The sequence below is a fragment of the Colletes latitarsis genome, chromosome 3 (genome assembly GCF_051014445.1).
Source record: "Colletes latitarsis isolate SP2378_abdomen chromosome 3, iyColLati1, whole genome shotgun sequence".
Classification (NCBI taxonomy): domain Eukaryota; kingdom Metazoa; phylum Arthropoda; class Insecta; order Hymenoptera; family Colletidae; genus Colletes; species Colletes latitarsis.
This window is the reverse complement of record NC_135136.1, coordinates 40,143,923-40,166,960: the sequence shown is the minus strand read 5'-3', so window position 1 is coordinate 40,166,960 and position 23,038 is coordinate 40,143,923. Positions and strand designations below refer to the sequence as shown.

The following is a 23,038-nucleotide window of genomic DNA, read 5'->3' as shown; positions in this document are numbered from 1 at the left end:
TCGCCACGTTTCACGGTGGAACGAAGGATGCCGTGGGTCGACGCCACTTTTGGTTCTGAGCGAAATTAGCTCGACTCCTTCCATTTTATATTGAAAATCTCAAAGACCTTAGACGCGTATCAAGAGAATCTGAGAGACTATGGGAGACATTATCAGTAATAAAATAAATTGCTCAGCTTCGAATCACGTTTGAAACGGTTTGAACCTTCATGATATAAAGAAATTCGAGCCATTAAAGCCTCGAACGGACTAACAACCGTCGAACAGAATGTGTCGCATAGAAGGGAACAGTATCGATTGCGGTCAAGCGAGAAATATAAGCGTCGCGTCGCGAAGGATTAGTGAAGAGCTCGAGTTAGTAACATTTGCGTAAAGTTAACAAGACACGGTGCTGCGAGGGAGTTCTCCTTGACACTTCGGACAAGTAAGGAATAGATGGCCATATATTCGCGCGGTAATACAACGGGCATGATAATGTTGCATAACAGTTTCTGAACACGCCAGAACAATTATTAGTTTCTCTGCTAACTCCGAGCTTCGTCCAAGTGCGAAGAAAACCTTCGTGGCTGTAAACTGTTGCTAATTTAACGTGCAAGTGACACTGTCTCGCGTATTCTGCCACTTTGTCAACACCGGGGGTACACGACAAAAGTAAACGTCGTGTCCGAGGAAAAAATGAAATAATAACGCGGTACAATTTAATCGTCTTCTCCGTCTAGTTTATGGCTTTTCTCTCGCTCGAGACGGAACCAACGCGACGCAAGATAACGCCGAGAGAATCTCGGGAGGCTCGTTCGTATCGCTCGGTTCCCGAACGTGCACAGATACAGACTAATGCAAATGATCAATTTATGTTAAGCAGGTGAGTCCGTGTTCGCGACACGCAAACGAGAAACTCTCAAACTCGAGGACCCGAGTATGACGGAATCGAGGGAGCGGAGAGCACGCGGCCACGCGAGCACTGTTAAATAAGGAAGTTCGTCGCCGGTAGTTGAGGACGTATTATGACAGTAATGGACGGCGTGCACACTCGGTTGACAACGAACGAAACTCAAAGGCCGTGACGTCGTCATGGGAAAAAGAATATACCCGTTTCCCTTCCTCGGCTCGGAGATTTCGTTTCCGCCGCGAGTGAGTCGTCGTTCTTACAGATTAACAAGGTCACGTACACGGAGGCGACTTTAATTATCCAGCTCGCCAACTGTAAAATTCGATATGAGCACCAGACTGGCGAGAGGAGAAGAATATAGACCCGATCGAACAAACCAATCTGTTCTTCGAGCTTCCAATCTATCTTACGATTCGAATAAGAACGAATTATTTAGCTATCCTTTTTCAAATAAAATCTACCTTTGATTTCTTTCATAAAATTTGAAGAATGTTATCAGCCGTGCCAGTATTAATCATCGACAAAATTCCGTGTTCTCTAATCGAGCATTATTGCCGTAGCGCGCGGCGCCAGGTCGATGGAAAAAGCTTTGGAACGCGAAACGCATTTAATTGCGCGAACGTCAAACAGACCCGAATGCAGCCTTTTAACGTAGTAATTTAGCAGACGGGTCTTTGGCTGCGGAGAGAGAGTGGTCCACGCGTGGGATTAATTATCGCATGTGTACAGTATAAAGCATAATAGAAGCTGGACGGTGAACGAGTACGAGGAACTCGGATTGCTCGCACGCCAGGATCACCTAGCGTCGTTTCCCAGACCGGAACAGCGGTAATGAACTTTCCGTGAACGATCCTCGGACATTACGCTCGTAATGAAAAGGTCCAGATGGAGTCGTTCGCGTTCCTGGACTCTCAAAGTTTACGAAAAGTTCCGTCTCAAATCTACGATTTGACCTTAATGAGAGAAACGTATCGAATGCGTTCTGTACGATGCGATTGTAATAAATAAAACACGTAGCGTTACGTTCGAAGAAACTGGAAAAACGAACGGTACGTCCGCGGATACATTACTTCTATCGGAGGCAACAAATCAATGGGGGGAGCAAGAATCGAAACCGCGGGGACACGCAGATAAAAACGGTCCGCGTACGCGCGGAACGTCCGAGGAATTCGCGTCGATCGGCCATGGTTAATAAATATCGTTCGGTAGTTATTGCTGGCAGTCCGATAACGAGCAGTTGTTCGTTGCTGAACCGCGAACGCGCGCCATCGAACATTTACACGGACGCATATTAGCGTGTCGTTAAGCATTCTGACGCGTCATTCACGCTTATTAACGAGGAAAAACGGAAGCTGAATATATTTCGAGTTTGCCATTTAAATACACGCGAATTAAGATTCTTTACTATGTGTCTGAAAGTGTCATTAGGATCGGCGACTCCGTGTTATTCTTATTTCGTAAAGTTAATACCCTCCGGCGATTTTAAACGAGAAATAAGCTTTATTCGAGCGTTTGAATAGGAAAATCGTGGAATCGAGGGTGCTGCAACGACTGCGAAATGGCTGCAGAGTGGGTCAGAACCGTTTCGTCCGGTTCCAATAGTCACGATCAGCCTGTATCCCGAAAAGCGCCGCCACGTCGGGCGCAATACAATTCACGATTTAATTGGTCCATCTCGTTTTCCGTTTCTCCTCGGCGCAGTTTAACGCGACGCTGCTTAAGACCCGGGAATTTTATCGCCGGGCTCGTAAAAATCATAAATATCCCCGGGGATTAATTTACCGGTCGGAGCAGCGCGCGATTTTTCGTTACACCGGAAGACAAATCGTCTGATGAATATTCCAGGCATTACGCCGCAGAAAATCGCTATCCATTTCCTCTCGCAGTTTTATCTCCCGGTGCTTCTCTTTCCCCTTTGGCTCTTCCGGTGCGATCCGTAGACGCGGCGTACTGCTGATTACTAGAACCGTCGGACATTACGATTTTAGATAGAGTTTCCCTCGTCAACCGCCCGACGCGAGCTCGCTCATCAAGAGTTTGGGAATAACGTGCGACACCATCTGGATCTTTTCGTTACGAGTACAATCTAAACGGACGACGTAGTATATTTAATCCATTCGAGTTAACGATGCGCTGACAACGTCAAAGACTCACGGGGTTGTTCTAGTCTAGATTAATTTTGTTAAAATATACACTCCCAGACAAAATCTTGTTTTCTTGCGATAGGATTATGATAGCGTGAAAATCTTTAGTGATACGTAAAACGTATCTTCCACAAACATGTAGACGTAACATAGATTGATGTTACTTCAATGGGGTTTCTTAGTTAGGAGAGAAAGACATAATACGACGCAGAGAAATACTGATCGCAGACGAATGGTGTAACCGTACCGAGCGTCTTGAAGATTCGACGCCTTCGTTGGTAGGGTACGGGTCCAGGATATATTTAGTATCGGTCGAGACCCTCGTCCGCGGGTTTTATTGCTCCGGAGGGAGGCTCGATGAAAAACTGCCCTGTGCCGCGTGTGAATTACAGAAATGTCTTCTTCTCGCGCAACAGTTACGCTACGTAGCTACCATCCGAGTGCAGAAAAGTTCACGCGGGGACGGTGGCCCCGTTTGGAGCGCCTCGGCTGTACATAATTCGTCCAGCTGTCAGGCCGGAGATACGAAACGGATTAAAAATGCAACAACGAATTTGCACGGCGGAGGTTCTCAACGGCAACACCTGGAAATATCGCGCGTCGCATCCGCCTTGGCGTTTCAAATTCAGTTATTGCATGATACATTTGATCTCGCGCGCGACGTTTATTAGCGGCGATATTCTGTATGGAAAACAGTTTCGTAAATAGTCTCGTTAGGCAAACGGTTTTGAGCAGAGAATAAAAAGATAAATAAATTTCGACCCGTTGCGTGTCCAATAGAAATTATAAAAACGACTCGGTTTAAAATTAACCGTGTAATGGGTTTCGCTACCGTAGGCGTCTACGAATTGTGAACACTTTGCTTTATTACGCGGACAGGAGCACGGTATGCGTTTCGTAATATTTACGACTGCACTGTCCACAACGAACAACTTCGCAGCCGCCACCCGAGGCTCAATTATGCTCGCTCAATTAGGCCAGTTTCCTTTGCTCGTTCGGTGCACCGTGAGTGTAACACTGGTGGAAATATTAGCGTGTCGTGGAAAACCGTTGCGAATTTTCAGTCGTAACGCTGTCTGTCGTTTTTAAACAGTTTATCGGAATACTAATTACCTCGAGAATTAATTGTATTTGCTTTTTAGGGAATAGCCTTGTGACCCAAATATGGGTGACGCCAGTCAACGTGTTAATATACCGTAAGACACGAATGACCGATGCAATCCAGTTGATACTTGCTATGCAGCAACAACCATGTTGCGTCGATGTAGCTATCAAGTGGCAACTACATGACTCTTCTAGAACGGAAGTTACCATGATTGGGCAGCTCGCTTATTGACTAACCCACGTAGGCGAACTTTTACCGGATGTCTTGAAGTAGAATTAAATTTTAATCTTTTTAATATACCGTTACCAGAAATTTGTGCAATCACCGTTTAAATCGCGACGAACAGAAGCTCCATTCCCAAATAATTTCTATTTCTATATAAAATTCAAATATCATTCTCGAGCGTGAAAAAGTCTGTCCGAAATATTTCCGCGCGTTAAATACGCTAAAAATGAACGTGCAATATATCTGTTGCGAGCCATCGACGTACGTATAGACTGTTTTATTTTATTTAGCTCGGTACGAAATTATCGTGCATCGCTGTCCCGATAACAAGCTCTACAAATCACACGGCACTCCCTACGAGCTATAAAAAAAAGAAAAAAAAGGAAGAATAGACATAAATAATCCACCGGAGCGTAATCGATTACAGGAAATTCTATTCCTGTACGTGGCGCAACCGTTCGCGAAAAGTGTTCCAACAAATCTTCGGTAAACGTTCGATTCTACGAATTCCGAGTACGAATTCGAGCGTGCACGAGGAACGAACACTCGAATCACTCCATTATTTCCCTGCCGATCGTGGAAATATCGCGCGTGTTTAATAGTTGTACGTTTTGCCAGGTTCCGATAGATTTTCGATGAACACTGCAATATGTACCGACGCATTCTACACGCAGAGGAGAAACTGAGACAGATAGAGTCCAGTACGCACGCGTCCGTATGTTTAATTCATGACGATGCATTACTCATTCATTCATGCGATCATGCGGAAGGCACTTCCGAGAAGAATGCCGTAACAAGTTTCTGGAAGAGGCTCGTTCTCGCTCACGTTCTCCTCGGATCCACGGGTTTCGCTATGCACGAAGCCTCGAAACGGCGCTAAGAGGATAAAAATCGGCAGTAAATCTCGGAGGGACAAAATGGAAGCACGGAAATTCTCCGCGTACAGTAACGAAACTACGCAACAACAGGATCGCCAAAGTTACGCTATGCAAAAGGCAAAAGCAAAATAGGACTTTGACAAATCGAAATCGAAGGCGTTAGAAAAATTGTTTTATACGTCAAGTAATTCGATAATGTCGAGACTGCCTTAAATATTCGTACATTTATAAATACCGGTGATAATCAAGTGATCCAATTTGCATGGTACATCTTGTATGTATTATTCGACGCGTCAGAGAACAGTTGCAGGTTCAATCGGTCGTATCAATCGCATTCAGTAGTTAGGGTGCAGTAGAACTACATCCACGGAGCACTAAGCGCGTGCCAATCGAGGCGCTGCCACAGCAACCGAATTCTATCGGTTTGATTCGATTGACGAAAGGGTCAGTTGTACCGGGACGGAGAGCAAAAACCTACAAAGTGGAGCAACGCGTTGGTTGCAATGTCCTTTGATACGCGTTACAGGTGTGTGTGTGCCAGTTTTCTGCCATGGAAACGATGTCTTTGCTCGATCGAATAACTGCAACCAATAAAATCGACCGACCGCCCGTCCTACTGACGCGGAACTCCGAGATCGCAAATTTCCGGACACGATCGTTCGCTGATCAGCGACCAGAGCTAGAACTAATCGAATTCTTTCGCGTTCGAATATTTGGACGCTCGGAGGCTCGATAAATATCTGAAAGTTTCGCGCGAATTTCACCAGCGACTGTTACTCTAATAGGATTCAGCGAATTACTTACCACAAGTCTCTCGGTGTACAATTCGCTTAGAATCGTGCGACCTGGGCATAAAGAACAATTTGTTAGTCGAATCTGCACTTTCTATATATTTTATTATATTATTCTGACGATATTACAAATGGATTGGCAAAATTTCTCCGGTGAAAATGAGTACAACGACTTTGTTCGCTTTTTCAAAATTTCAACTCGCATAATTGAAAGTGGTTGGTTGAAGCAGAGTCGTGTTTGTACTCATTTCCACAGGGAAAACTCCAAGAATTCATTGGTAGTATCCCCAGGACGATACAATGACAAATATAAAGTTAATGGTTTTGGATATCCAAGTACGACATAGTAAAATGAAACGTGGAACGATTAAAATTCAGTCGAACTTCTAATTTTCTGTAAACGTATGTGGCGACACGCTCTTCCCGAGCCAAACTTTTTAGGAAAACTGAAGTTCCGTACAGCGTCGGACGCGTGAATATTACACGAGCAAAGTAGCTCGAGAGCAGCCCACAGTGCGCAATTACTCGTGCTAAACAAGATGCAGAAAAAAGAAGGGAAAAAATTCTGTCGTGGTTCGAGTTCGACGTTACACATTCCCTTGCAGTTTCGAGTAACAAGCGGTGGCGTATTCATTGCAGTGATCTCTGCCATTCCAGCGAAAACCCGGCTCTCTTGACGAAATAAAGAGGCAGCTTGTAGCGACGCGGAGACTCGTGAACTGAATAATTCTTGAGCAGCCGAACGAGGATGTCGCAGATGTTGCAGATCGATACTCTCTTTCTGGCTGTAGCGTGTACTTCGTGCTCAAAGAGCAGCTTGTCGGAGAGACGCTCGATAAGATACGACCCGATTCGACCAGGATTCCCGAGGAACGGAGAAACATTATCAATCCGCGTTTCCACGGCGATTAAAAGAAAATATTTCCCGACGTTCTCGGGCACCCTGTCGAAAATCTTCCCTCGGACACCTTTTCGGCAAGCCAAATATTTTCAAGCCCCGCGGGGGATAAAAGGGGGAATTTCTAAGAGACGTCGATGGGGGGCTCGGATAACGCGAAAGTACCTTACGTACCTTTGAATTGCGACCGAAAGGGTTATTGACGTAACGCGAAATGTTTAGAGACCCACGTGGGCTTTTATACTTGCTGCACGGATACGTGAATTTTTCAATTTGGACGTTTCGAGGAAAGAGTGCGGGCAGATGCCGTGACTGGAGTTTCTGTCGCCCCGGGGGTGGTCCATAGGACTCCCCACGAAAGAACACAATACTCCGAGAACATTCTCAACCCTTTACGGTCGGAGACATTTTTAACATTTCGTCCCAGTAGGTCTGTGAGCAATTGGGCTAATTTAAAATTAATCGTGACGTGGTATCTTTTAGAATACTCTCCAACGATCAATTTTTCTAGTAACATTAATTTTTGTCAGTGCCTCGTTCGTCGTTATCTGCCACTATCTCCGACGATTTGGCTTCCCTTTGATCGTGAGAACGGTTTTATTGGAGACATTCGGTAGGCAAAAACGTTCGGAGCTGTTAAAGGGTGCAGGCCTGAAACGGTCGATGTACCGCGACGAAGATAGCCAGCGGTTCTGGCCGGAAGTGTCATTTCCTTCGTTTCATAAATAAGGGCGATAAAACGTTAAGAAACGTCGGTCTCGATGCTTGCTGGAACGGCCAAGCCCAGGATCGACGCGACCATTTTAATATCCCTATAAATCACGAGGCTCGCGCGATCGATTAGGGTGAAAGTATCGTGCTCCAAATGCTTGGGCGCGTTCGATCGTTAGAAAATCACTCGTGGGAGAAAATTGGTATCGACGGCACGCTATCATCCCGCGCGGCACGGAATCACGTTCTCAACGTGACGGTAATAATGCCAGTGTTCCCATCGGCGTCGAAGGCAATGACGGATCAAATTTAACGAGCCTTCTTCTCCAACACGTTGCCTGCCATGCTCATTTTCCACGTCTAGAAATGTCCTCAAATTTTCATACGGATACCATCCGTTTCAAGCGTTTCGAAGGAAAGTTTAAGCAAGTGTAAATGTTGTTGGAAACTTGTGTAAGAATTGTGCGCGACTCCGTTCGGACTGACTAAGATTTCACGGTTGTTTTATTTCTAATTAAACGAACGAAACGTAGTTTAAGCTGCGCGAAAGCCTGCTGTGCTCCGGATAGAGCGAAACGATCGTCAATTTCTACGGCTGGATGTTAAACGTCTCGCCGTGACTTTCGTCCGTAGCTCGAGAGCATGTTCTAAGATTACGTGCACGTTCTGAAAACGCTGCCACGAGAGAGAACAAACCCCGGGCGCCGTTGACGAACGAGTCCAGAGAGGACGAAATATTTCAGCAACAGAGCGAGGAGCGTTGTTTATTATCGCCAGGATCAAAAGCCACGAGAGAGATCGTTAAACGTAACGAGATCGGGCGCCCGATCGTGATTCTAGGGGAAACTGTCGCAATCGTGCGGAAAAGTTCCGTCTACGGTCGCGACTGATGCAACTGCGAGTGCTTCTTTATTTCTAAGCCCAGACAGTGGTATTTTTCCTTGATTATTTCCAAGAAAAGCGACGCGTTTTTCCGGAACCGGTATTTCTATAAACTTTTACCGCGTTACCTTCTTTATCGATGCAATTATTCTGAAAATATTCTGAAGCTACGAAGGCCAACGAAGAATAGTTTCAGTAATATCTGGGTCAAGCGAGGAGAGACTTCTTTCGCGACACCAACGAACATTTAGCTCTTCTTTCGAGAGACTCTCCCATCATCTTCCGCTCTGAAAGACAGAGTCCGCATTCGCCGGAGTCGTCGTCGAGCTGCAACACGCGTGTGCCGTTGTTCACTTACGGTTTGCTCGTGCTCGCGTCTGCCATTGTTCGCGCTCGTTTATGCAACGAAACGTTTCTGAAAACGAGCCAACCGACGCTGGAAAGCGCCGTGTCTCCGACGAGCACGAGCACGCCGCGAACAAAAACCAACGAGCGAGAATTCTTCCGCTCGGATCCGTCGGTGTTTCGTTTCTCTCGCGGTCTTGTCGAAATAACGAACGAGACCCCCGGTAATTATGTCGTTACTCGTTACGAGTCAATTAGCCATCGAACGATCACGAACGCGAATGCTAATCGTGTCCCTCGATCGACGACAATTGCGTCGGTGGATGGTTTGGAACGAATAAAATACGTATAAAAATATTTTGCAGTATTATGTATACTAAAACAATCGCAATGCACATTTCGAGGGAAGGAACCGGAAATTCCGTCCGTTGGGCTTTAATAGAATCGTAGAGGATGGTCGATAAATTTATCGCGCGAGTGGATTCGGATGATCGACGAGACAGAAATAGTCCAAGCTGACAGGGAGTCGATTTCGCGGAGATGAATCGTTGCGAATGAATATATTTCTTCATTCATGAGATCGTTCCCGCTCGGCGCGGGCCTATTTGTGTTGATTCGTTCGTGTTTACCGGCGGTACAGTAAAGTGGGAGCCAAGTATTTTGGCCTCCCAAAGCCACCTGCATAGTGACGCCACAAACTACCTCCACTTTTACGATAATTTGCTTCGCTTTTCAGTCGCATCGGTCCACGAACGAAACTTGTGCCGATCCTGGAGTTCAAAGTTAAATTCGAATATGTCAGTAACATTTACAGTGAATGGCGTTAGAGAAAGATCAATATTCAAAGGTCACGAACCTACCAACAGAAGCTATATTGAGATTTTCGAGAAAATTAATTCTAATTCGATTATTGGATCCTCCGTCAGAGTTCAATTTATAATCCACATATTATTTTGAATCTACCTGATACTCCCAAGGATTAGGGAAGTCGCATTAAACGTGATTAATCGAGGGTGCATCGTAGCAGTAAAACGATTTACTCATAATTTATCGTACACAGGGTGAGACACTCGAAATTGCCATCTTGATTTACGTTGATATTATTATCTCCGGAGATAAATGGGTCAACCATAAGTTTGAAAGCACAGTTTCAAGGATGACGTAAGTGGGATGGAACGAAATCTTTCTAGGTGGTGGCATTTCGAAGATTTAGAGGCGACCTTTGTCTCTTTTAAAACGAAAGCAGAATATCTTTTCGAAGTAGATTTATAATGCACATTACTCTCAACGAAATCATCACGGATTTCTCTTGCAGGAACTTTACGTTTATCCGTAGGAAGATCGATATAACAGGAACGAAGCATCGCTCTTTAACTCCTTCTTTCCAGGGGATAATACGATTAAAGAAAATTAAATTAATTTTAAATGACTCATCGTGTAACGTAGATCCGTAAATTTACTTTAAGAGTTCTAATACCAGAGTCGGTCATAACCCCGAACGAAATGCCACCTATTTTTGTGATCCTCTTCAATTTGCGTTCCAAATTTAATTCGATAAATTTGTCAAATTCAATCGTGCATTTTCGATTCGTCACTTGGCGAAAAATTTGTAAGGTCTACTTGTATACATCGACTTTTGTCTTTCGTTCGATGGATACGTTTCGACAACGGAAGCGCGTTGTTCGGTCTCTGTGCGACAGATACATAGCCGTGATATCGACGAATCAATAGGAACGATTATAAAGCGGGGATCCTCGATTCGTGCACCGTGCAGTATGTAATAGCGCAAGCTGTTATCTATGCAGGTGGTTCGTAGCTATCTAGAACACGAGCAACGACTCGGGGCCGTGTATTCAACCGTAATGTGGGCCACCGCGTTTGTGTTTTTGTAATTCGGTCGCTGAAACGCCCAAACTTCCAGATAAAAAGTTTATTAGCTCCACCTCGCGGTAGCGCGAACTCCTGAAAACGTTCCTCCTTTTGTTCGCCCTGCGGCCCTTCCACCCCGTCGCGCTCCACCCTTATCTCCAATGGTAATTTTTCACGAGACATTTTTGTTTTAACGAAAGCTTATTTCGTCCCAATGTTCCCTTTCTATCCCGCGAATATGCCTTCCTTAAATAGTACTTTATTTTAAAAAATTTCATATATTATACGAGTTTAAAATTCACACTCTTCCCATAGAAACTTTTGGTTATGCAGAAAAGAAGCGATCCTGCCGTAAATTTCAAAACCACGTTAAAAATTTCAATATACGAGTTCGATTATTGAATACGCATACGAATGGATTTAGAGAAACATTTCGGGAACATCGAGGTTGATTGAAATGCAATATTAATATCGTTTTAATGGACAAACATGGAAATAGATGTATCGATAGTTCATTTGGCTTTTAATTAGGTCCGGACAGATATCGTTCGAGGAAATTCGATTTGCAAAATCACTGTTTTGTTTGAAAAACAGTTCGACTAATTGTCCGAAGTGAATACCTATCGACAGAATCGTTTGCACCGTGAGAACCATGCAACTTTTATTCGTTCGATAATTTCGCCGCAGAGCAAACGTTAGCCGAATTTACTCCCCCGTCAGCAGTTCACGGGGACCGTGTACACTGGTTTCGAGTATCGTATCTATCACTATACACGCAACGGTGGCGAGAATTTTCACGCGTTGGAACGTTGAATATCGAAACTCGATATTGCCAGAAATAATTCATCGATGAAATTTTTACTCTCGTACTGAATTATTTTTTGACCACCGGTTCGTATTAACCCGTTGCAAAATCTCAACGAACGATATTTTTCATATTTCAGGCATCCCTTGTGCTCCATTGCTTTTCGATCACCGATTCAAATTATCTCGTTACAAAATTTGAATGAAACATATTTTTAATATTCCAGAGGCTCTCTATTTTAAGTTGAAGTATTTGCCAAATACTTTTTTTAAACACTTTTCATCCTGCGCTGGATTACCTGACGACCATTAATCCAATTTAATTCATTATACACCCTCAACGAAGGATATTTTTAATATTTTAAACGCTCTTTATCTCCCTCTGAATTATTTGGAATTATTCTCTGAACAGTAATTGAGATTAATTCATGATTAAAAATTGTTCTCGCTCAGATTTTCTATTTCAGAAACCTTCTATTTTCCCAATTTGAGTTAATTTCTTAAAACACCCGATCGAAAGGTACTTTTAACATTTTAGACACTATATTGCGCCAAAGTTTAAATTACAATTTCCGTATTACGTGAATCTGAAACTTTCGATTTGTTTTTCGATCGAACAACCTATGAACTTCGTATTCTCTATGCAAACTTCAATTTTCTCGCGAAGTTAACTTTGACCTCCTAATTAAATACCTTCCTATTTAAACTTCAACCCCTCCATTTATTGCCTCAGGTAATCCTTCAAGAATCCAATGTACCTTTGCACGAACTAAATCTGAAAGTTTACCCAAGAACTTTCCGATTCCCGATACGTTCTTACGCGAATTCCAAACGCCTACTCTATTTAGACAAGAAAAAGTTCTAAATCCTCGCGTCCATGCCAGGCGTACCAATGTCGGTCAAATTTCATTCCTAGCAATGTACAAAAATAAAGATCCGTTCGCGATAATACGAAACCTCATTATTTCTTTAAGGGAGTGAGAAACAAACTCAATCGTAGCTGGAAACCAGCTGAAACGAAATGTCAAGAACGTCCCGGAATTGTTGATTAAGTTCTCATGGCCGAAAGTACTCTCAGCGCGAAATCGACTGGTTGCAAGAAACTCTGATCACGGTTCGTCCAGCTAGGATCGCCACCGACATCGTTGCGTTGGTACGTGAGCGCAAAAACGAGTCGTTCGAAAAACGCGACACGGATGCGTAGCGCTGGCTCATTAATCCACAGCGTGTTCTCGGTCCCGTGGTCGCGGGTTCGCCTTAACAGTCGCGCGTCCTGTGTACATAAGGCAACAGAACTCGTTGGAAAAAGGAGGACGTCCAACCCCGCACGAAAGAAAGAGAAAAGACGAGCAAACGGAAGCTCCGCTCTTCGACGTTGGACAGTAGTTTAATTAGTTCGTTAGCCTTCTCTCGTTTGAGCCTGATGTTTTTTCACCGTTGTTCCCTTTCACCTGGCTCGCTCTGAAATCGACCGACGGATTCACGAAACGTTTCTGGGCCTTCTGCCAGAAACGCTAGTTTCCCCTCCGTCCCCTCGTACGTGTGCACACGTTCGCCAGGGGATGTTGATAAATATTGCGGACGTTTTATGGGATATCGATTGCACGCGCGGTTCCGTGACGTTTTCGTCCACAATCTGCGCCAGGAAAACTGCGCTGGAATGGGACGGAAACGGCAAAGGGAACGCTGCACAACGTAGTGCTACGTTTTTTTCCATCGAGTACAAGACGAGAGCTGCAAATGTCATTGAACGGGATGTTACCTTACGATATGTATAGTCGGAACGATATTGGGAAGGAATTCCGAGGACTTTGAAGGAGAAAAAGGAAGCTCGATGCGTTTAATGGAAAAAGCGGAATAGGTTCCGATATAAAACGCTCGTAACTCAAGCACAGCCAGCATTTTCGGGAAAAGCATCCCTTCGAACGGTTATTTCGATTCAACGGGGTATAATATGTAAAGAGATTCTCGAGCCTCGGCGGAATCCACGATTTCCTTCCAAAGCACTGCGTCGATTTAGAAACCACGAAAACGTTATTCCACCCCTATCGAAAACGAGTAAATTATGCGCGAATTATTCGCCGTCTCGGTGACTTTACATACGAGCTTTCCTTGCGTTATTTATTGCGGCCCTTATCCATAATTATGGCCACTGAAGCGTAAGTGCCCACCTGGTTATATATTGCAGGATTCTGTAGAAAAATACTGTAACTCGGTGATACATCGCCCTTCAAAATAAGAACAAAATTCTTTATACCCCTTATCTTCCTTGGCATATTTTAAGAAACCCTTTAAAATTCTGACCACATTGAAATTTTAAAAACTTTTCGGATAAACGTTTGGTTCATCTCTGCTGTCGAAAAAAAAATCCCCAAAGCGCGAGAGCGTTAAAATTCAGGTTCCCAGCGAGGCGGAATGCTGAAAAATCGCGACGCTTTAAAATCTGCGCTCGTTCGATAACGATTTTAGAACTGTTTTCCTCCGGATAAAGCTACGATTATACGCGAAGTTCTCCGCGGAACGAGCGTGAAAAATATTCAAGCGTCGAAAGCCCAGCCACCGCGGCGCTAAACGGCGCTCGGTGTCTGGTTTCCCAAAGAACCTCGTTCGAAATATTTCCCGAGAGACTTCCGTTCGAGGGCATTCATGGGCAGCCAGAAGTCCGGTTGATCGAGGATCGAGCGGCTGTCTCGATCGTTAGGCGCACGGTGCGCCGGCGACCACCGTTGCAGCTGGTATGTACAATTGCACGCCTCTGCTCCGCGGCAATGCCAATAAATAAAACGATATTATGACCGTCGGCAACTGGTTTGCAATGTTTTCACCGGTATCTAGTGCAAAGTACTTAAGAGGCACGCTGCAGGCTCGTATTATCCGGGTGCGACGCACGACGCGTCGACGATATTTCACGGCGTTCTCCGCCCGCCATTATTTTTCCCGCCGTTGCACACTGCAACGTACACGGCACCGAACAAATCTACTCGGATAAATCATTTTTACCCATTAATTCAAGCGTTATATTCTATTAAGACAATTAACCGACTAGGAGTGACAATAATGATACACTAGACCCCTGTATAACGCTGTTAACACGGTACGTGTTACAGGAAATCGAGTTCTACGAGGATCCTCCTCGTACGATACGAATTATATTAACGGGTAATACGGGTTCTTAGTTTCCTATTGCTTTTATATATATTTTAAAAGAATATTTTATTTTTGCATTAAGGGTTTAGATAGTTCGCGATCGTCGTAATTTACATTAGAATAATTTTACTGACAATATTTATCAACGTACCCGAAACATCGGTGAACGCTTTGAAAAAAGAATGGCACATGCATCGTGGTTAATTTGCCCGGAAAAAATTCTTTTTCGGGGCTGTGAATTAAGCTGGATCGTTAAGGTTCTCCGGAGGACTAAGGGTGCCGCATTAAGGTTGATTAACACTACCGGTGCAGTCACGGTATAATCACGGTACCTTCAAGTGGCATTCAACGTGGTACAACGCCGGCACACGTTTCTGCGACCGAGGAACGATGAATAATATTTAATGAGACCGCGGTCAGTGTACACCGGATCCAAGGCTTGAATACGCTTAGGGAAATTAGACTCGCAAGTGCCGAGAGAAATGGTCGTCGTTGTGACTGGCACTATATCGCGAATCCTGGTGGCTGTGACAGAACCATGACTACAGAGACAACGTACCGTAACCGTACCGTTACCGAACCGCTAGTGTAAATCAACCTTTAGTGGTACCCGGGCTCCTCTGACCTTAATAAAACCAACTGCAACGGTGAAACTGATCGGCGAAACAGTTCACTGTGTAATCTTTCGCGCCGTGATAAACCAATATGAAAAAACACGCGAATAACTCAATTTTCTCTAACCTCTGCTCCGTTCTTTCATCCCCCTCCGATTCGAGCACAGCACTTGTACAATGGAAATTTGCGAAAAGGTATCTACATCAGTTTTCAATGAATTAAAATGAAACGATCGTGAATGAACTTCCAAAGCGGTCGTTGCAAAGAGGAAGCTTTCAAAGTTAAACTTTTGGGAGTCGTTTGAATTTTAAATATTTTTCAGAGTAAAATCGTCTTCGCTTTCTCGCTCGCGTAAGAGGATCTTCGGGGAAATTCGACACGGGAATGTGAAAGTAGACGGTTCAGTTTTTGAAACGACTCCAGAAATAACGAAGTTACGATAGTCCAAATATTGCCATCGTTTAATAATAAAATAAGACACGTAAGAAACCAATACTGATCACAGATTATTTACCGTGCATGCTGGAAAAGTATTTTTCCGTGTTAATTCTCGCAACGAAATGGACCAACGTCTCCGAGACCCGCTCGAGTCGCGCAAAGAGAAACACGAGAAGAATTTTCGGGAGTCTAAAAAATTCATCCGTCAAGTTTCCGGCAGGAAATTCTGCGGGTAAATCGCATTGTTCCCGGAGTCGACGAGTGAAACGGGGCACCCGGCGCGACGAGATCTCGCACAACGATAGCCCGGACAGCGAACTTGAAAAATTCATAAATCTTATCGTTAACATCTGGCCGTGACACATTCGAGCTCGTTCGTCTTAGCCGTCTAGCGTTCCTTTTATTTCTTTACGCTGCTCGTTGTTCCCTCTCTCGCATTTTTCCCCGGAACCAGCCGCGGATGTTACCTTTCTCCCGAGGAAAATGAGAGATCACAACCGAAAGGTTTACACGATCGAGACAGCAGGTGCGAAAACGACTCGCAGACACCAACTTTCCTTACGAAATTGATGTCTCAAACATTTACGAAATAAAAAGGAATTCGAATGATCGCCCATGCGAAGGTTAATGGACCGTTAACACTTGAAAATTCAAATTTTTTGAACATTAAATCTACAACGAAATATGGTTACCCGTCGTTATAATTTTATAATCGCGATCGTTAACGATAAATTGCAGTACCTGGCCGTGACATCTTCATAAAAGTTTATTGCAATTTTGTTTGTTCGTGTTCGTGCGAAGGATAGGCGATGCAGCAGCGAAAGCTGGCTATCTTCGTTGACCGTGTTCCGTCGAGTCCCACAAATCAGCCGGATACGTGTAACTCAACGCACGGCCGTGTACTTTACGGAAATAAACGGGATTTACAACCGTCGGGCTGTATCGCGCTTTATAAACTCACGGACTAAAAAGTTTCCATGGTCGGCCTGGGGGGAGGGAGGAGGTACGGTCGATTTATTTTCGCGGGCAGCTTTTCGTCACGCCGTGCTCGAGAAGCGCGCGAATCAGAATAAAACGAAATCCCCAAGGTGTGCGTGTGACCGCGTATGCGTGGCCTCGATGACATAACGCATCCGACCGCCACCACATGCTCCCTGAACCACTTTTTTTAAACGTCCGGTCGTGGAACGTAGCCCAAGTGCGAACGTTGCTCCTCTTCGAACGCGTTCGACCAGAGTGATCGTTAAAAGCTAACAGTTAACCGGGCATTTTCCAAACGACGCGCAGCGTGACGGGATCGCCGATATAACTGGACAAGAGTAAATTTAATGACCGTAGGTTTATTAATATTTTTCTTAATTAATTCTCCCCTTAAAGAAACTAAGATTGCAGAATTGAAAATTAGTGCGACGATTTAATTTGGACAGCGACGCTTCGGGTACCCCCCGCTGGTTTTGCGCGTTTCGCGAGCGGATGGATCTGTTTCCGTCGGTATTTTATTTGCCTCGCACAATCGAGCGAAACAGTTTCGTCCAATTAACGAGTTACAGAGACACCAATTTGCAAATTGTTTTCGCCGAGAAGCGCGACGCATTATTTGCCAAGTTTCGCGAGACAACGCCGTTTAAACGCGCCCTCCCCCGCCGTGAAAATGGTTCAGTGGCACGGTTTAACAAGGACGTTAAAATTACGCGGTTAGCATTGAATAAATTGGCGGGTTTATTGCCCGACGCGGAGTTAAATTATATCACGCGCCAGCGCGCGACCTTTCTCCTTTACGCGATAATTCAAAAGTCCGAGTGTCGATGCCGTGAAACGTGCTCGACGAAGTATTTCAATGGCTCCATCAAACGACGCTTTCGGAATCCGATATCGCCGCGATTAGAAATCGAAACGAACCTATCGACGCGATCTGGACCACCTTTACAGGGCACTGACGCGTCGAAAATAAAAAATAAAAGAAGAAGAGAATTTTCCACTATTTTCACCGAGGTAATATTACAAAATTACCAATCGGTATTCCCAGACGGAGTTATCTAACAGGTTCAACTCGAAAAGCATCGTCGATCGATTGATACATAAATAACCCAATCGATAATTTTTTATTCGAGGAAAAAGAAAATAAAATCCAACGCGAAAGAGGTTCTAATACGTTCATCGAAGCCTGACTCGGCCCATTTAGGGTTTAACGTCTCGTGGCAACAGAGAATCTACAGGTCGGCTGTATTTTTTTGCTGGCGTCAGCAATTTTTTTCTTTTTTTTTTTTTCGTTTCGCGATCGCGTGTTGAATACTTAATCATTTATCGATCAGAGGCCGGTGCTCCGAGCATTCGGTAGCCGGCGCGAGAGGACCTATCGGTGGGAAAAGGCTTAATTAGCATAGAATCAATTAGTAGCGATTAGCATTCGCTCGAATTAATTAGCACTAATTAACACCTCGCGAGTCCGCAGATGTCCACGTCGCCGGCGACGGAAAGAAATCGTCCGTGGCTTCGTGTCGCTTTATCGCGGCTTCGCGTTATTATCGGCTGCGGTTGCACTCGCTTCGACGAGAAACACGATAAACGGACCTCTGCGTGTTTCCACGGTTCCAGTCTATGTATTTATCTCCTACCCGGTACGAAACAGGAAAACATTTTTAACGCCGTTTCTGCCAAACGCGTCAAAAACGGGCCTTGAAAACAACGTAGGTTTAGGTTCTCGAAACTGTCACGAACGTTTCTTCAAGTCACTTTCCAAAAAATTTGTAAGTCCAATCTAACGTCAGAATATCGGTGACAGAGAATTTGTCACGTCCGCCAGCCGTTCCAGCCACAAAAATTGCAAGGAATTAAGGGAGAAGAGGCGGCGAACAATAAGTTCCATCGCGCGACAGGGCTAACGGTTAATCATCCCAATCTGTCGTAGAATTAATACGTGCTCTCCCAGTCCCCTTATCAGCCCGGAAGCTATTAACCCGGTAAAACTTACTTTTCTTGAAACTGGGTTAATCATCTCTTCCGCGGGCCGCCAGAATTATCCGACCTCGTGTCCTAAATCCTCGAATCCTCGCGTCGAGTGTACCGGAGTCCGTGGGCCAGAACCTGTAATTAAACGTTAATTGGCCGACTGAATGGATTTTCCGATTCTATCGATCGAGCCAAACTGTTTCGCCTATGGTTTGTACCAACGGTGCAAAACTACCGCGCGAAATTAACCAACGATAATCGTTTTATGCTCCTCTCCTAGACTTTTCAGAATTAATCACCAGCAAATTCGATTCAGACATTTTTCTCCGACATAATCTTAGCTTAATATCCTCGGTTACGTAACGTTATTTCTATCATAATCTTCAGCATAATTATTTCGACCAAAAGGTATATGATCATCCTAGTGATTAAACTTGGAAAATAATTACTTTCGCAAGAAATTATCCTCTACCACGAGAAACGGACCACCCTGTACACGATTCTATGCCTTTCGACGTGAAAAGAAGACAAGAGTATAAGTCGAACTAGGTTTGCCGACACCTACGTTCGCTGTAAATAATTTAATGTCGTCACCGATAATCCTAGGTCACGCCACCACTGCAAATGTGGAAATTACACACGGAGCTTACGCTTCCGTGTTTGAAACCGCAGACGTAGCAGGATTGGTCGACCTGTTTCAACCTCGTGCCCGAATCGAATGTTTGTTTAAAACGCGTACGTTCCAAGGCTGAAGCTGGCAAAAAAACGACCTTATAATTATATAGGATGCTCCGTAGCATGTGGGAACCGCTTCAACGATGAATTCTCCGCACGAAAGCTAGCTTTCTATTAAATCCCTCGCTGGATTTTAATTTACAAATAAAACCTAAAGAAAAAGTTAGTTTACGAGTCGAAAATTTCTACCCGTTATTCGCGAATAAAATTTGCTCTGGGTCCTTGAAAATAGTAACGATTCAATTATACTTGATTCCCGTGCGAGCGAATTAACGTAGTCGTCGTGATGCAAATATTTGCAGACCGGCCCTTGGCGAGCGGAAAATCGCTGCGAACTAATTCACTTTCCGAGGATGCGAGAAAATCGAGTCAAAAGTCGAAAACTAGGTTAATCGCAGGGTCCGCGAACAGAACTCTCGGTCAAAGGTCGAGCTTAAAATTTCGGTTTCCCGGATTTCCTCCGCTGCGACCGTCGCTTTTCACGGTCGGAAAGTTCGAAGTCGAGTCGGAACGACGTCACGGACGTCGCGCGTCGATATGGTGGTTCGAAGCCGCCCCGAAACGCATGGCGTCGTCGACCTTCGAAGTGGACCTGCTATCGTTCGAATTATTTAACCCTTTGCACGGAGAGAGGGCTAAATTATTCACGAATCACTGATCGAAGTTTTAGACACTCAACTGTTTTCGTAAACTATGTTACTATTTCATTTTATTTTGCCTGGTAAAGAACGATGTTGTGCGCGATTAATAAACAACAAGGCTCCGACATCGCAAGAAAAATGTAATAAATTTTAATCGCGGAGAAATTTGATCGCAATTAAATTTCACGTCGGTTGCTAACGGTGACCCACGCGACGCGGAAGGAAAATTACGCGAAATCGACGCGACGGAGGCCGCGATAACAACGTCGGAAACGCGAGTTGCGTTAAATTTTCAGGCCGCGTCGTCGACGTGAGAAATGTTCCTCGTTAAAGAATTTTTATAACAATTTACGTCGCCTTGTTATCTGTGCCAACCGCCGCGGCCGCCTCGAGAAATTCTCCCGGTTAATTAATTCGCGCAGTTTAGCTTTCTTCGCGGACGCGAGAATCTTGATGAAGCCAAATATATTATCGGACAGAGTTCCCAACGAGACTACAAAAGTCTCCCAACAGCAATATCTCGTCAGTTTCATGGCGGTATTGAATTTTTTTAGAATTTATTAGCTGCGAAAAACTAAACGCTTCTTTAACTCTATATTAATTTCAACTTTCGACTTTCGAAACGTGGAGAAATCGAAGCTAGATTCTATATTGCAGATCAGGTTTTTTAAGCAATTTTTATTCGATTTAAATGACTCCAACTTAAACTCTTCATACGTGGTTTCTTAACGCAAAGCATAGAAATAAATAAAATAGAATTGGCATATTTGCAAGGTTCTTCTCGGATTTTCTACGGAGGATTTAATGATCCGTATTTAATGGTAATACGCTTTAAACATTCTGTTTATAATTAGCATTCCTTTATATACGAAAACTGCGATAATAATGAATTATAATCATTGCGATGCAAACTCTCGATCTAATCTCGAATGGGACGAGCGAAATATTCATCTCGAAGAGCGAACAATTTCTGAAAAATTTCGACGTTATATTGCTGTACGCGTTCATAAAATTCCAATTCGCAGGAAAATAAATTTCATCGTGCGCGTCCGGTGCAAAATATGCGCAAAAACAAAAACAAAAAAGTCCACAGCAGGCTGTAACAACATCGTCGCCAAAAACTGCGCTCGCGTTCCCTTCCATCGAGCGTAATAATAATTTACAACGTCGTTCGGGCCCGATTTCGCGACGAATAAAGCAACGATACGTCGATCCGCTAACAACGATAGCACGCGTCGGGTAAAACGTACGCGGTGTAAAATTTTCAATTTGTCGGTGGCTGCAAATTTTACGACGCGACCGATGGACAATTTCTGCAAACAATAAAAAGAAAAAGCTAACAGAATTGGTAAGCGAGGACTGGGGCGTTCGAGGAGAAAAATTCGATGTCGAAGCGTTTTCGAAAACCCGTCACACTCGACATTATTTGCACGATTGTTTGTTTCCTCTTTTAATTCGTTTTTTTTTCTTCTTTTCGTTTTTTTGTCACTGCGAGCACAAGCAATTCAACGTTCGAGCCCCACGCGACAAAATGAATTTGCACGTGCAAATTGGCAACGTTCCTACGCACGGAGGGAAGAAAGGGGGCTCTTTCGTTTTCGGGTTACGCGTAACGAACGCACCGTTGGAATTTTCACGACGACTCGGTCAAATTTCATGAAAACGCTCGCGTGGCCCCCCTCGAATCGTCTCCCATCGATCTCGCGGAATACATGTATCAGTCTTGTAATAAAGTGCAGTCGAAATTTGTAAAATTCACCGGAGGGAATCGATTCGATCCCATTACAGCGAATTCCGCCGTCTGCGGGATAGAATTACGCGTTCCCTTTGTGAAACAAACGCGATGACAGAGTACGGAGCGTGTTACAGTGCCAGTGAAATCAATTGGCCACTTGCCCCTCCCGTTTCGCCACCCCCAATACTCTATCTCTCAGCGCAAACTGGCTGATTAGTCAATTATAAATATTTAAATATTTTCCTTAGTGAATTTGTGATACATTTGTACTTTAAATGTTTAATATTTACAGAATGGCAGGATAAAGTCTGGAATTTAATTCATAATCACAGAAACGAATAAAAGAAGTTCGGATAAATGAAGTCCTAGCGTACTTCGAAACAAAAGGATGAATTTGATTTTAAAAAAGAAGTACGAATTTGGAGTACAAAGGCTGTATTGGTTCGGATAATCAGCGTTCTACGGCAGACCTGAATTAATACAGCGGGTAGACTTTGAACACTCGTCGAGGAGCGAGCGTAGAAGAGTCCTTTTGTTTCGAGTCCAGAATCCTCTGCGTCCAATTCTCTTTTTCTTCCCGCAAGGTACATCCAGCCACTCTGTTCCAACGACCGAACTAGCTCCGAGATGGAATTCCTCGACGAAGCAACGTAATTTCAGTAATTACGATGACGTCACGGACGGGTTGAGCGAACGACAAGCTCGGGACCTCGGATAAGCTCCTCTTTGTGCGAAACGTGCAACACATTCCCGGAGATACGCACGGAGATGACCTCGAGAGAAAGTCTCAAAGTCCTACGAATCGCGCAAGAATGACGATTCGCTCGCGGTTAGGCCTTCGACGGAATACAAATGCTCTCTAATTAATCTATCTCGCTCTTTCTCGCTCTCTTTCTCTCTCTGTCGATCGCGAGCGTCCAGCGTTCACGTATTCCAAAGCGGTTCTCGCCTGTGCATTTTATCGGGACGAATTTTATCGTTTCAATGCCATCAATCGTCTCGACGGAGAGAAAAGTCGCGCTCAATCGTCGGCCTTCGTCGTTTACGATTCCGACTAATCGCGGACCGCTTGTTTTCAATTAACGCTCCGCTGAAACGGAGCCCCTATCGGTGATTTCATAACCAGTCGAGCCGAGCCATTGAATCGTCGTTAAAATTTTCACCAAGAACGCCGTGCTCGCGTTTTCGAGTTTCCTCCAGTCATTATTCCCGATTTCAATGATCCCCAGGAACAATG

At 44.4% G+C, this 23,038-nt stretch overlaps 1 protein-coding gene across 16 annotated transcripts in view; it reads right to left on the bottom strand.

Annotated features, from left to right (window-relative positions):
* Positions 1-23,038, bottom strand: part of LOC143340268 (uncharacterized) — a 129,475-nt gene that overhangs the window by 95,052 nt on the left and 11,385 nt on the right. For 9 of the 16 annotated variants that reach the window (XM_076762021.1, XM_076762022.1, XM_076762008.1 and 6 more), the window contains exons 2-3: positions 18,713-18,825; positions 6,046-6,086 (exon numbers count right to left, since the gene is read on the bottom strand). The exons of 3 other annotated variants lie outside the window; for them this stretch is intronic. The gene's annotated coding sequence lies outside the window, so the exon portion shown is untranslated. The remainder of the gene's footprint in view (positions 1-6,045; positions 6,087-18,712; positions 18,826-23,038) is intronic. 4 more of the 16 variants (XM_076762011.1, XM_076762009.1, XM_076762013.1 and 1 more) reach the window with 2 other exon arrangements.